Source organism: Onychomys torridus, chromosome 7 (genome assembly GCF_903995425.1).
Source record: "Onychomys torridus chromosome 7, mOncTor1.1, whole genome shotgun sequence".
NCBI lineage: Eukaryota > Metazoa > Chordata > Mammalia > Rodentia > Cricetidae > Onychomys > Onychomys torridus.
In genome coordinates, this window is record NC_050449.1 from 6550666 (window position 1) to 6564603 (window position 13938).

A 13938-nucleotide genomic window follows, 5' to 3' on the forward strand; every position below is an offset into this window, starting at 1 on the left:
AAGTACATTTTTAATTAAAAAAAAAGCCACAGTGCTGAAAATTGCTAGTAGAGGGATTGCATTTTGGAAATATAAATCATCCACACCCCTCTGCACCCTCTTAGAACCCTGTACACACATCTTGGTCTTGTTATTCACTCTGTATGGACTTAATAAACTATATCCATGAAGATGAGACATAAACATCTCTTTAGATTTTTCTTTAAAATTATTACTTTACGTTAGAAAGCAGAGAAAATTACTTTTAAATGAAAAGTTTAACATAAAGTGCATAGAGAGCAAATGTCAGGTGATCGCTCTGCTCCCTGCTAGTTCAAATCTGTTTGCCTCCCCGTGAGTTATCAATCTCTCTTTGCTTCTAGAACTGAAAGCAGGCTTTCTACTAAACAACAGACAATATAATACTAAGGTGACCTAATACTCCCTCGGATTGTAAGTTTGAAGCCTGTCTGGACAACACAAACTGAAAAAACTACCCCTCACATTTTAATGCTTGCCTAGCATGTACAAGTGCCTGTGTTCTACACCCAGTACTGGGAAAAGAAGACATATATATTTAATATACAATATTTAACAAATTACTAATATTTTATATATAATATATAATTCTACTATGTATAGCATATATATATAATTATGTAATATGTTGCTATTATCTGTTATTCTTACATGCCATTTAAATTTCAGACTCATAAGATTTCTCCTTAAAAGATCCTGAGTTGAGAAGAAAAACCCTGTTCATTTACCTTAGCATATGTACATGTGGGTTCCCAGGGCCCCTGAAATGAAAGGAAAGGTTTGTAGTGTTGCCACCATCCTGTCCAAGAGAAAATATCACTTCAACTTAGGAGTTCCATGACATTGCCGATCTTCCAGGCACCCGATGAGAAGGGACTGAAAGTGTTTCTTACTTGTCCAGTCGGAAAGCAGACATCATTACAGAAGGCATGGCCATGAGAACCTGAAGAGCCTCTGGCTTGCGCATAGTACAGCTTGCCCAAATTCACACCTGAACTACTCCAAAAGGCAGAAAAGTGGGTTCATGTAATGACCCCAAGGACCACATTGAACAGCACAGCTTGAGTGATATGCAGACATACATGTAGTGTGGAGGTTAACCTGAAGGAAAGCAGACACATTGATGGGGGGTGGGGAGAGTTTGAGCTGTACAATACATGTTTCTGAAGAATACAGAACATGTCATTTTAAAAGTAGTAAGGTAGAACGTTCAGAGTCTGAGTTCATCCTCAGCTACCTAGCTAGTTTGAGGGCATCTCTGCCATATGAGACCTCATCTGAAAATTGTTAACTTAGAATTACTGTCCAAGATAATTTTAATGCATTTATCACATTTTTTTAACTTTAATAAACTCGGAAAAATCAACAAAAATAGAAATGAAAAATGGTGACTAATGACTTCTTTTATTATGATTTGATTTTCAATCTTCCTGGTCCCAGAGGTGGGACCCTGGGCCTCACACAAGCTAGGTAAATGCTGTATCTAGGAACTTTGCCAACTCTTTATTGTGATTACCTTATATTATTTTGTTCTTATAGACTGGCCACAGTACATCAACTATATCAAAGTATTTAAAAGAAAACTTGAAATTAATTTTTTGTTTGTGTCTAAATGGCTCAAATCGCTACTTTTTCTAAAAGGGGGAAACAAAACAAAGAATCACCAAGCCAATTTTGCTTACATTATTGTGTTTCACTCTCTGAAGTTTAACAGATAAGCTACAGTACACAACCCAGAACAAAATCACATGACTGGCAGGCACGAGTCAAGGGAGTTCCATGGAGCTGCTTCCCCAGGCATTGCTGATCCAGCAAGAGGCCGAGGAGGCTCACAGAAACACATGTAAGAGGAAATCAGCTGCTTTCCCGGGACCTGCTGGGTCACTCTGAGGCTCTGCAATAGCCCCTCGCCCCTTTCTACCTCTCCAGCATATTCTTAAAGACACATTTGAAATACTAAGCATTGGTCCAGGCTGTACCTTATCTCTTTATAAGAAATGGGATCTACCTCATTTCACACAGTTGAGCATAGTCAGCCCTTTGCCATACTTCCTAATAGAAAGCTATTTAAAGTCTTAATCATTTCTGTCATTTTCTTAAATGGGGATATTTTTCTGTCCTTGGAATTAACCAATATTTACCATGGCTTTACCAATCCCTATCCTGAAGGTAATCTTCCAATTATGTCCTATGGAGCAGGTTGTGTGAGTTCAAATCCCAGTTCAAATAATCAGTGGCTGTATAACTTTGACAAGTTTTTTATTCCTCCCTTTCTCATTTGAAAACTGTGGGTAATAATAGCAGCCTTCCTCACAGGATCGTGAGCCCTGAATTAATTAGCATAGTAATAGCTTGAAACAATGGCAGCCAGTGCTCAGATTGCTAGTTGTAACTGCCAAGTGAGTAGTATGTAGTGGTGTTCCCACATGGAATACATAAAAATGTAAAAGTACAGCAAGGAGCTAAGCTCTGCCAGGGAGCCTGGAGGAACTTAAAACACATGGGCTTTGTCTTGCTCTCCTTTATAGTTTAAATAGCTGTGCTCAGATTGATGTGTGGCACTGCTTAGGGTGAACGGAAAGAAAAGAACCCAGTTAAGAGGATTCAGATAAAAAAGGAAAGGAAAAAGAAAGAAAGAAAGAAAAGAAGGGAAAGACAGAGCTTATTCTACACAGGTCCCTATAGAACAAGCAGTATTTAAGCATGTGGAGGATAGAGCACCTCCAGGTAAGGGACCTGGGTCCCTGGCCTAGCTTACAACACCACAAATGTGTAAAGGGGAAAGGGGAATAAGCCTGAGGAGTTATTGTGGGGCATAACCACCAAGGGGTGATTCTATATAATTAATATTTTAGTTTTAATCTGTCTAATACTTTAAATTTTTTGTTTATGCTCTCTTTTGCTAGTATCCTGGGTTCCTAATAATTTTTTTAGTAGTTCCTAAAAGATAAGTTATCAGTGCTCAGGGCCCACAATTCATCATAAAAAGAAAATCATAAGATCAATCTCATCAGATCATTTGAATAAAATGCATATTTATGCACAGCCTGTGTACTGGCTATTCACTATTTACTATACCATTTTCAAGATGTTTTATATATGCACACATTATGACAAATAATGAAGGTCATAATTTGGCATGCTTAGACATTAATCATGGCTGGGAAGAGGAAGAATATACAATCAACAAAATACTTAATATTTACATAAAGAGGGGACAAACATACATATATCACATACATGTACATATGGTATTTGTATATATGCCATATATACATACACACACATATATATGAACACACATATATAAATATATATATATATATACACACATACATATGGGATTTATTAGTGTAGCTTACAGGCTGTGCTCTAACTAGTCCAACAATAGTTGTTCCCCAATTGAAAGTACTAAAATCCAGGAGTTGTTCAGTCCAGGAGACTGGGTGTTCCAGCTGGTCTTTAGTATAAGTTGCAATCCTGAAGAAGTAAGCTCTAATGCCAGTGGAGGAATGAACTTGCCAGCAAAAGAAAGGGTGATCAGGCAGAAAGCAAATGCCTCCTTCTTCCATGCCCCTTATATAGACTCTTGCTGAAGGTATGGCCCAGGTTAAAGGCGGACCTTTCTACCTCAAAAGATCCAGATTAAAGATGGGAAGATGGGTCTTCTCACTTCAAATTATTTAATTAAGAAACATTCTTCACAGGTGTACCCAGCCCCTTGGGTTTTAGTTCATTCCAGACGTAGTCAAGTTGACAACCAAGAATAGATATCACACAGTTGAAGATGTGATCTCTCAAATTTCTTCTCCTGTGGCCATGGCTCCACCTTTTGATGAATTCTTACCCCTTTGGAACCAGAGCTCAAATAAACTCTTCCTTCTCTAAGTGACCTTGGTTGTGACATTTTATCATAGCAATTGAAAAGTGGTTGACTGGGAATCACAGCTAAGGATATAGCATGAGGACAGGAGCTGGTATCTCAGAGATCCTTATGTGGTGGGTGCATTCTTAGCAGGAACTCTAGATGTTCTCTGGGGGAATATCATACTTGTCTCAGCAATTTTATTCTGCCTCATACTTTAGGAAGACTGGGATTAAGTTATTATCTTTATATTTCTAAACTATTGCCTCAAAGATCTTGCATTGTCTTCGTGTGTTTTGTGTTGCTATATGAAAAGCTCATCCATACACATCTTATTCCCATAGATAACACTGTTATCTCATCAATTACAGATTGTAACCCATCTGTCTTTGGATTGAAGGAAACATTACCTTCTTCTTCATTTTTTTGTTTTGTTTTTTGAGACAAGGTTTTTTTTTCCCTTTCTTTCTTTCTTTCTTTCTTTCTTTCTTTCTTTCTTTCTTTCTTTCTTTCTTTCTTTCTTCTTTTTTTGTTATTTTTGAGACAGTTTCTCTGTGTAGCTTTGCAACTTTCCTGAAACTCACTCTGTAGTCCAGGATGGCCTCAAACTCACCTGGCTCTGCCTCCTGAGTGCTGGGATTAAAGGCGTGCACCACCACTGCCCGGCACATTACCTTCTTAAATAAGATTTCATGATGTACATAATCCCATTGTTTGGTCTATAAGAACTCTATCAATTTGTGTTTCTCTTTAATCTAAAAGTTATTTATTTCTACTGCAGGTGAAAAATGAGGAGAAAGCTATATTAATAATCCATAGTGGTGAGCACAACATACAGAAGCTTGAATTACTTACTGTTGGATGTCATGTCCTAAGAGCTATGTATACTTGGTGAGCAGGTGAACATGATTCTTCAACATGATTGTAGACATAAACCTGCTAATGTTTGTAACACTCAGTTTGGAATATTCTGAGATATCAGTAAATGACAAAACCAGTTTATCTCTCTTGCTCATTTTTTTTTCTAACCTGAAGTTCTGTGGATTGAACCCAGAGTTGCGCACCTACTGTGTAAGTACTCTCCCCCTGAACTACACCCACAGAGAACACAAACTCATGACTCTGCATATTAGTCTATTCATAAGTTTTCTTTTATGCCCCCTTCAGTCCATACACAAACTTGTCTTTTATTCTTTCTGCATTTACAATTTCTCTTTCTACTGTTTACCTTTCCCTTTAAAGTGAGTACAACATGCATCTCAGAAGTGAAAAATAGCAAATCTATTCACAAAATTTCCAACACAAATGCATCACAAATGGGTCATATATCAGAAAGGGTGAGGGAAACCTCTGAACTCATGGTCTGCTTCTGCACAGACTGAGTTAGACTCCCCTAGGGTAGGAGCTATTAATCAGATGCTGAGAGAGATTAACAAAATGGCAATTATATACTATGAATAAAATGCTTAATCAGAAAGTATTTTGTTTTGCTTTCACTGTGCTAGACTAGAAAAGATTTGATATTTAACAGGTAATTAATAGATACTTGTTGATTGAATGCATGCATGCATGAATACACAGTAAAAGTGCAGAAAGCCAATAAGGAAGAATGACTTCAATGCAATGGATATATATGACTTCTGAATGTAAAAAGGGGTTAGGTAAGGTCAGTTGTTATGACCAAGGACACATAATTAAGAATAATCAAATCAGATTCTTTTGTAAAGACTGATATTATTGAATATGAGAATTTATACATAAAGCAAAGACAAAGAAATGTGAGGAAGGAGAGGCACAATGGACCACAGAGAGAGGGGACACTATCAGAGGAGCCAAGGGCTGTTGTTAGAAGCCAAGGTCAAGTTAGAACTAAGCACTTCAGTGATTTTACTCAACTATTTGACTTCTTTGAATGATGTGAGTTTAAATTTGTATAATACTGAGCTTTTTTAGGAGCATTTTGTTGAGAATAGTATTCCTAATATTTGTGCACATGTAAATCAGAATACTTTTGTCGTATATATATATATATATATATATATATATATATATATCAAGAACACCAGGTATCACATTTGTCTAGCATTATGCTGTGGTTTACTTTGAAATAATACTGTAGATAAATCCCTATGTGAATGAATTTTCTGCATTTAATTAAATAAATATTGCTTATAGAGTATAGACATAGACATTTGATTTATAATTCCTGTTAAGTTAAAGAATTGAAACATTCACAAATTCTTTGGCTCATTTGAAAGATGCTATTACAATTGATTTTGTACCTGCCCCCCCACCCCATGTGTGAGTGTGTGTGTGTATGTGTGTGTGTATGTATGTATGTATGTGTGTGTGTGTGTGTGTGTGTGTGTTTGTATTATGTTCCTAATTACTCTGTGTTGGCAGTACATACCCACAATCCCTTGCAGTGAATTCTCACATTTACCTTCATAAGTAGTTATGGATATTCAGGAAATTTTTCATAAAATGAAAAGGAAAAATGCATATATGTGTTAATCTTTGTTGAATAGTATTTCTTTTATGTCCTTAGAATATAATCAGGAGGGTTGGGGATTTAGCTCAATGGTAGAGCACTTGCCTAGCAAGCGCAAGGCCCTGGGTTTGATCCTCAGCTCAAAAAAATATATATAATCAGGAGAATACTGATAATATTGGAATTACTTTTACTCCACAAATTCAAATCAACAGACACAGCAATGTAAAAATAACCTACAGATAACATAGTTCCACGACTATTATTACCAAAGGACAGAGAAATAATTGGTAAGGCACGCAAAAAAAAAAAAAAAATACTGATGTGTAACTTACGCATCCCAACCCTACAGGGTAATAAACAGAGGGGAAAATGCCTGGAAGACTGAATGCCCCTCTTTTATTCCACAAATGCTGCTAACTAGATGAAAGATGAAAGCATCATTGAGTCATTATTTTCTCCCGTGGCATGATTCTGGAGTCTGGAACTATGACTCAAAAACTTCTGTTTCCTCCAGTGTATGCTGTATTTCCCATAGCACTCGAATAAAAATGTAATTCTATTTTTAAAAACTATTTTAAAAACAAAAAACAAACAAACAAAAACTGTTTTAGTTTTAGTTTTTGTGTGGCTTCTATGATAAGATTTTATGACCAAATGCAAATTAGGGTGGGAAGGGGCTGTTGCATCTTACACGCCACAGTCCATCTGTGAGGGTAGTCAGAGCAAGGGCTTCAAGCAGAAACTGTAAAAGAATGCTGCATGATGGTTTGGTCAAAGCTTCTACTTAGCTAGATTTCTTATACATCTAAAGACCAACTGCCTATGCATGGTACCACCTACAGTGTTCTTAGACCTCCCAAATCAATTAATAATCAAACCTTGTCTCAAAATAAAACTTTAAAAAGAGCTGGGACTAGAGCTTAGTGATAGAGTGCTCCCTTAGTATGTAGGGGACCCTGGCTCCCATCATCAATACTCCCATAAATATTGTATACATGCATACATACAGGCAAACATTCATAAAGTAAAAATAAATAAATATTTTAAAAGACCTGCTTCTGGGTTTGAAGACCTACTCAGTGCATTTCAGGAAAATTCTATGTTCTTCATTTCTGAAGCCCCTTCCCCTCTCCAAAGCTCTCTCCTACTCTCTGCTATTAGAAATAAAATTTCCCATTAACAAAGTCAAGCATTTATTGGACATTTATAACAGGCCAGGAATAATAGTATTAAGTTAGTTAGTATTCCCCTCTCTGTATAAACCACTATGCAAAATACTAAAGCAAAGTATAAATTGATTAATTACCATATAGCCTTAGTTCAGTGCAAGCTTTTGGATATCATATTTTTCCTTCACCACTCTCAACACACATTGTGTCTGCACAAACAGGAAAGAACCAGCACCTAACTCTTTAGGGATGAGGTATGAAAGAGTCTATAGTTCAACTGTGGTTGATATATTGTGCACCCCAATAAATTTATCTGGGGGTCAGAGAACAGAACAGCTACCATACTAAACATAGGGGTTAGGCAGTGGTAGCACACACCTTTAATCCTTGCATTCAGAGGCAGGGATCCATCCAGATCTGTATGAGTTCAAGGCCACACTGGGAACAGAGTCAGGCATGGTGACACACACCTTTAATTCCCAGGAAGTGATGTCAGAAAGCAGAAAGGTATATAAGGTGTGAAAACCAGGAACTAGGGGCTTTTTAAGATTTTAGGCTTTTAGCAGCAGTTCAGCTGAGATCCATTCGGATGAGGACTCAGAGGCTTCCAGTTTGAGGAAACAAGATCAGCTGAGAAGTTGGCAAAGTGAGGTTGGATGTGGCTTGTTCCATTTCTCTGATCTTTCAGCATTCACCCCAATAACTGGCTCTGGGTTTGTTTTTATTAATAAGACCTTTAAAGATTCATGATATGTTTGGTGCCAAAATGTGGGGCAAGAGTTTTCACCTAAAACCTGAGAAAGCTTAAAAAAAAAAAAAAAAGATTCTAAAACGGGGCTGAAACCAGCTTTCTAGTTGAACCTCTCAAGCCAGCCACAGCATTCAAGATTGACCTGCAGCATGGCAGATTCCCACTGCAGTGCACAGAGGCAGTGCTATAGATTTCAGTTTGTTGATATAAATTTAAAATTAATTTTGTTATATTGTATGTATATTTCTACTCTTGTTTAAAGTATTTTGTAGGGTTGGGGATTTAGCTCAGTGGTAGAGCACTTGCCTAGCAAGCGCAAGGCCCTGGGTTCGATCCTCAGCTCAAAAAATAAAGTATTTTGTATTTGGAGACCTTCTCTCCAGCACTTGCCAAGCCCTGTTAGTCCAACAACCCACTTGTAAAATAAACACACAGACATTTATATTATTTAAACTGCTTGGCCATTAGCTCAGACCTACCATTGTCTAGCTCTTACTCTTATATTTAGCCCATTTCTATTATTCTATACTTTGCCACATGTCTAGTGGCTTACCAGTACCTTACATCTTTGTTGTCATGGTGGCAGCTGGCAGTGTCTGAGACAGAACAGCAGTGAAGGACGGTTACATCTACATCATTTTGTTTGTGTAACTCATTTGAAATTATAGTGTATAGTTAAGAAATACAGATTAATAATTAATCATCTATGATAATCAAACTTACAGTCATATTAGTTAAGTTTTTTGGTATACATAGATATATTTCAATTAGGTAGGTAATCTTCAAACACTTCAAAGACCTACAGAATATGGCATTTACAATGTTTTAAGAACTTTGACTTTCTGGACAGTGAGACACATCTGCTCCTGGAAGCAACAATCTACTTTAGAGAACATAATGGACATTAAAGAAACTCTTTATGGAGTTTGCTTTCTTTGTGGCAAAAGTTAGCCACTGGGCAAAACGTGCCCTTGCATCAACTGCTTGACAGTATGTTGTATAAAATGGACATGCAGGACCCATAAGAAGGTGACCGCTAAACTTTGTAAGATGAAATGGTCCTTCAGGTTCCTGCTTCACAGAAGAGACTGCCAGACATTCTACACAACACAGGAAAAATGACTGAAAAACTCTAGACCTATAGGCTGAAGATGGATGCCCCAATGTTGTAAAGGAACTTTGGGTAACTGTCCAGGTAGCCAGCTGTCTCAGGCATTCTAGATTTTTTGAAGTTGCTTACAATGCTCTTCCTGTTTACTTAGATAATATTATATCCTTCTGGGGTCTCTGATGTAGTTGAAGATTAGATAGGTATAATTTTTATTGGTTATGATAAAAAATAAATTAGATATGAAACTTTAGACTCACAAATATAGGATAGATAAAATATTTTCTTTAATTTTGGAAATACAAATAGACTAGATATTATAACTGTAATTCTTACTTGATAACTGTTTTGTTATATGCAATTTTACTATATTAAAGTTAAAATCTTCCTTTTTGATTAGACAGAAAAAGGGAAATGGTGTGGGATAATGCTGTTATACACTGGTTTAATAAAACATTGATTGGCCAATAGCCAGGCAGGAAATATAGGTGGGGTGAGCAGACTAAAGCAATGCTGGAAAAAGGAAAACCAGAGTCACAAGCTGCCAGCCAGACACAGAGGAAGTAACACGTGAAGGCATAACTGAAAAAAGGTACCAAGCCATGTTGGCTAAATATAGATAAGAATTATGGGTTGCCGGGCAGTGGTGGCACATGCCTTTAATCCCAGCACTTAGGAGGCAGAGACAGGCAGTTTTCTGTGAGTTTGAGGCCACAGAGTGGACTACAGAGTGAGTTCCAGGAAAGGTGCAAAGCTACACTGAGAAACCCTGTCTTGAAAAACAAAAACAAAAATATAATTATGGGTTAATTTAAGTGTAAGAGCTAGTCAGTTATAAGCCTGAGCAAATGGCCAAACAGTTGTAATTAATATAAGCTTTTGAGTGATTATTTTATAAGTGGCTGCAGGGTCTGCAGGGCTAGGCAGGACCAGAGAAAACTTCAGCACCATCACTGGTTCTTAACATGTGGGTCATGACCCCTTTGGGGGTCACATATCAGATATCTTGCATATCAAATATTTACCTTATAATTCATAACAGTAGCAAAATTATGATTATGAAGTAGCAATGAAATAATTTTATGGTTGGATCTACAACATGAGGAAGTGTATTAAAGGGCTGCAGCATTAGGAAGGCTGAGAACCACTGAAGCAGATTAAACAGTTGATGTATTTATAATGTACACACTTCTGCTCCATCAAATAAATGATAATCCCCTTTTAACTGGGCGGAGTATTGTGAGCATAGCATGGGATTTATAAATTAAATTGTTCTTGGCTCTTTGCTGAAATCCCGTTTCCCTTCGGGTGGCAGTAGGCTGTTTACTAGAAGTCCCCAGGCCTGTATTTCTCTTTTTCCCCCCAAAGGGATAATCATGTGTGTATCTGAACTGTGAACATTCCTGTTTGAACATGTAAAACAATACATATCAAAAATAGCACAGTGCTCAGAACTCTTGGAAGACAGCCATCTCTTCATCCTCTTATCCCAAAGATAAGAAAGTTAAACAAGCAGCTCCTTGCATTACTGGGTAGATCTGAGATGGAGTCTCACTAAGTTGTCTTAAACTCACTATGTCAATTCCTTTGCACTACAAAGCTCAGGTGCTAAGGATATTTCTGCACAAAATTTGTACTGCTGTCTGGAAATTTTCTTCTACAGACTAAAGGGAGATTAAAGCTCACTTCCCCACTATGGCATTCACTTTGTGCGTCCTTCCCCCCATCATAATGAAACAGAAATAGAACATGCAATAAAATGTAGCATCACTGTCTATAAAATACCACAGAGCCACAAAATAATGCAGAGTCATTGCTACTAAGTGTTCTACAATATAAATGGTCGGAGAATCATTTATTTTTATTTATAGATACAATTTGTGATTACATTCTTAATTATGTTAAATACATAATTATATCGTTAATTCAGAAGCATAATATAATCTTCAAATGGATTACAGAGTACACTATTCTCACATTCTAATGATAAAATAATGTGTTCCCCCCAAGAGTTTGGAAACAGTTGTGATATGAGCTCTCCCGTGTTTAGTGGAAATTCCATTTTCATGCATGGTCTCTAAGCTGCTCACAAACACAAGTGTTCTATTACTACTATTCTGTTAGCACAGAACACAGAACCACTGCCTTAGAATACACTGCTATTCTGACAATCCAAATTTTCAGTTTTTGTTCTTTTCTCAAACAGACATGATTGTTTTTCTTTAGTAATTCACATTGAGCAACATGTGAATCTTAATAGTTAGCACTTGGAACTTATCTGTAAAGCTACACATACACTCATGGCACAGAAATCAGCCTCTTCTCAGCAATCAGTTCTATACTCAGTACAGGTCTTGCACAATGGCTGGGCTGGGGAGGGGTAACGGCACAGCCATATCTGAATGGAATGGCAGAAGTCATAAAGCCAGCACAATTGCTTTACAAAAATCCAGCAGAGCTGAGCTACATTATGGCTGCCATGCCACCTTAGGTTTTCATCTTCATCTGTTGAATACTTGAGGGACTTTTAATATTTATACAATTTGGGGATATTGGATTGTTGGAAAATTTCTTATGAATCATTTATGCCTTCTCCCAGGAATGGTGCATTTAAGCTTCCCCAGGACAGTCCCGAGCATACTACTCCCCCTGCTTTTAGGAAGATAACCTTATCTACTTGAAGTTTCTTATGACTTGGAGGTTGTGACACATAAAGAAGCTGGAGGTCTCTTCATGAGGCTCTGAGACATTCTTGAAACATCTGTCCCTGTACTTACTAAGGAACAAGGTAATCAAACAAAGTAAACTTAAAAGGTCAACAAGATTCAGTGGTCTAGAGGAGTTGGCCACAGGTCAGATTGCAAGCCTCTTCTTCTATACATTCAGACAATTATGTGGCATATACCTCTGCCCTACACAGAGATATATTGATGAGCAAAGTATGTAGTAGAAAGATGATAAAAGAATGAGATGTCAGGACCTCCCTCTTTTAGAAAAGTTAGCACATGCAGAGCCACTGTGGTGTCATATGACCAAGGAACAACAGAATGCCAGGGTTAGACATATTGACAAATTCTCTAAAGTTATAAAATTTAGATATTGTATTATGCCAGAATTTGAATAATAACTGCAGCAGTTTTAGCCTGAGGATTTTTCCTGGGCACTCTGACCATTAAGCATTAATAATACACTGCTTGGGACAGGGCAAAATGCCTGGGGTGGCTTGAAGACTTTGTTTTGTTCTAGCATCCTTAAAGCAACCAGAGTTACCAGCTTGAGAACAGGCTGTAATGTGCCTCTAGAGTCTTAACAATTGGGTTCTGGGTTTATGAGTAAGAATAATAACTATTTATTAATGATCTCAAAACTAGGAAAATTGATTGGAAATGATAACTCTGTTTATTAATGATGACTAAAAGATGAGCAAAAGGAAGTAAAACACATGTGCAAAAACAAAAATGATATGATCTATGTTTTGGAACATCATGAATGTATCACTGCTTTCTAAATTCTGTATAATTAAAGAAGCACTCTCAGGTTTCAAGATTCTCCTGATCACCATGGCCTGGCTCACTTCCTTCCCTTACCAACTCCTTACATCCTCTTCTGGGATCTGCCCCACAGGGGATGGCTCCTGTCAGAGTAGGACAAGCCACATGAAGATGTGCTTCCTCTCTGTTCATCTCTTCTAAAATGAAACTAAGAAGTGTATGTGTCTGATTGCTCCCATTCTCGCTCTTGTATCCACCATCTTCAGACCCTGCCCTCATCCGGAGCTGGACTCTGGCTAGGGTAACTCTTCACAGCCTAAGAATGCTACTTCTTAAGGTAAATACTACATAAAGCTAAGGTTGTTCTTGACTACTAGCTGCCCAAGAAAACTTAACCCAACTGTGAACTAGCAATACATCCACCAAAGCCATTACTCTTATATGAGAGTCTGTGCTGCTTCTCTAGGAAAGACATTCTATAGGAATCATAGACAGTTACACAGAGAATTAGCAATGTCTTCTATCTTTATACAGTTTCTCTGGTCAACACATTTTTCTATATATAAATGTATAGAAGTTTGACAACTCTTTAAAATGATTATGTAAAAAATGGATAAATAGACAAAATTGTTCAAAGAGTTCACCAGAAAACTATAATGTATTATATAGGCTATACCTAATTGCAGATTTAAGATTTCGTAAATGATGAAGAAGAACTCTTATATTTGTATGAAATAAAAGGGCACATTAGCACTGAAAAAGCATCCTTTCTGTAATTCAAATGCGGCATCCTGTAGTTGTATAACAGTTGTTGACACTGAATTTTATGCTTGTTTCAATTGTCTTTTACCATATATTAGTCATATGAAGTAATAGGATCATTATACATTTATACATGCACATAACATATACTGGCCATCCCCACCCTATTCCTCTCCTATGAATCTGTCATGCTTCCTGTTTCCACTTCTCCATCCTTACAGAATCCACAATTAGAGGATTTTTATTTATTACAAATTGTTACCAGTCTTTGCATTTCCCT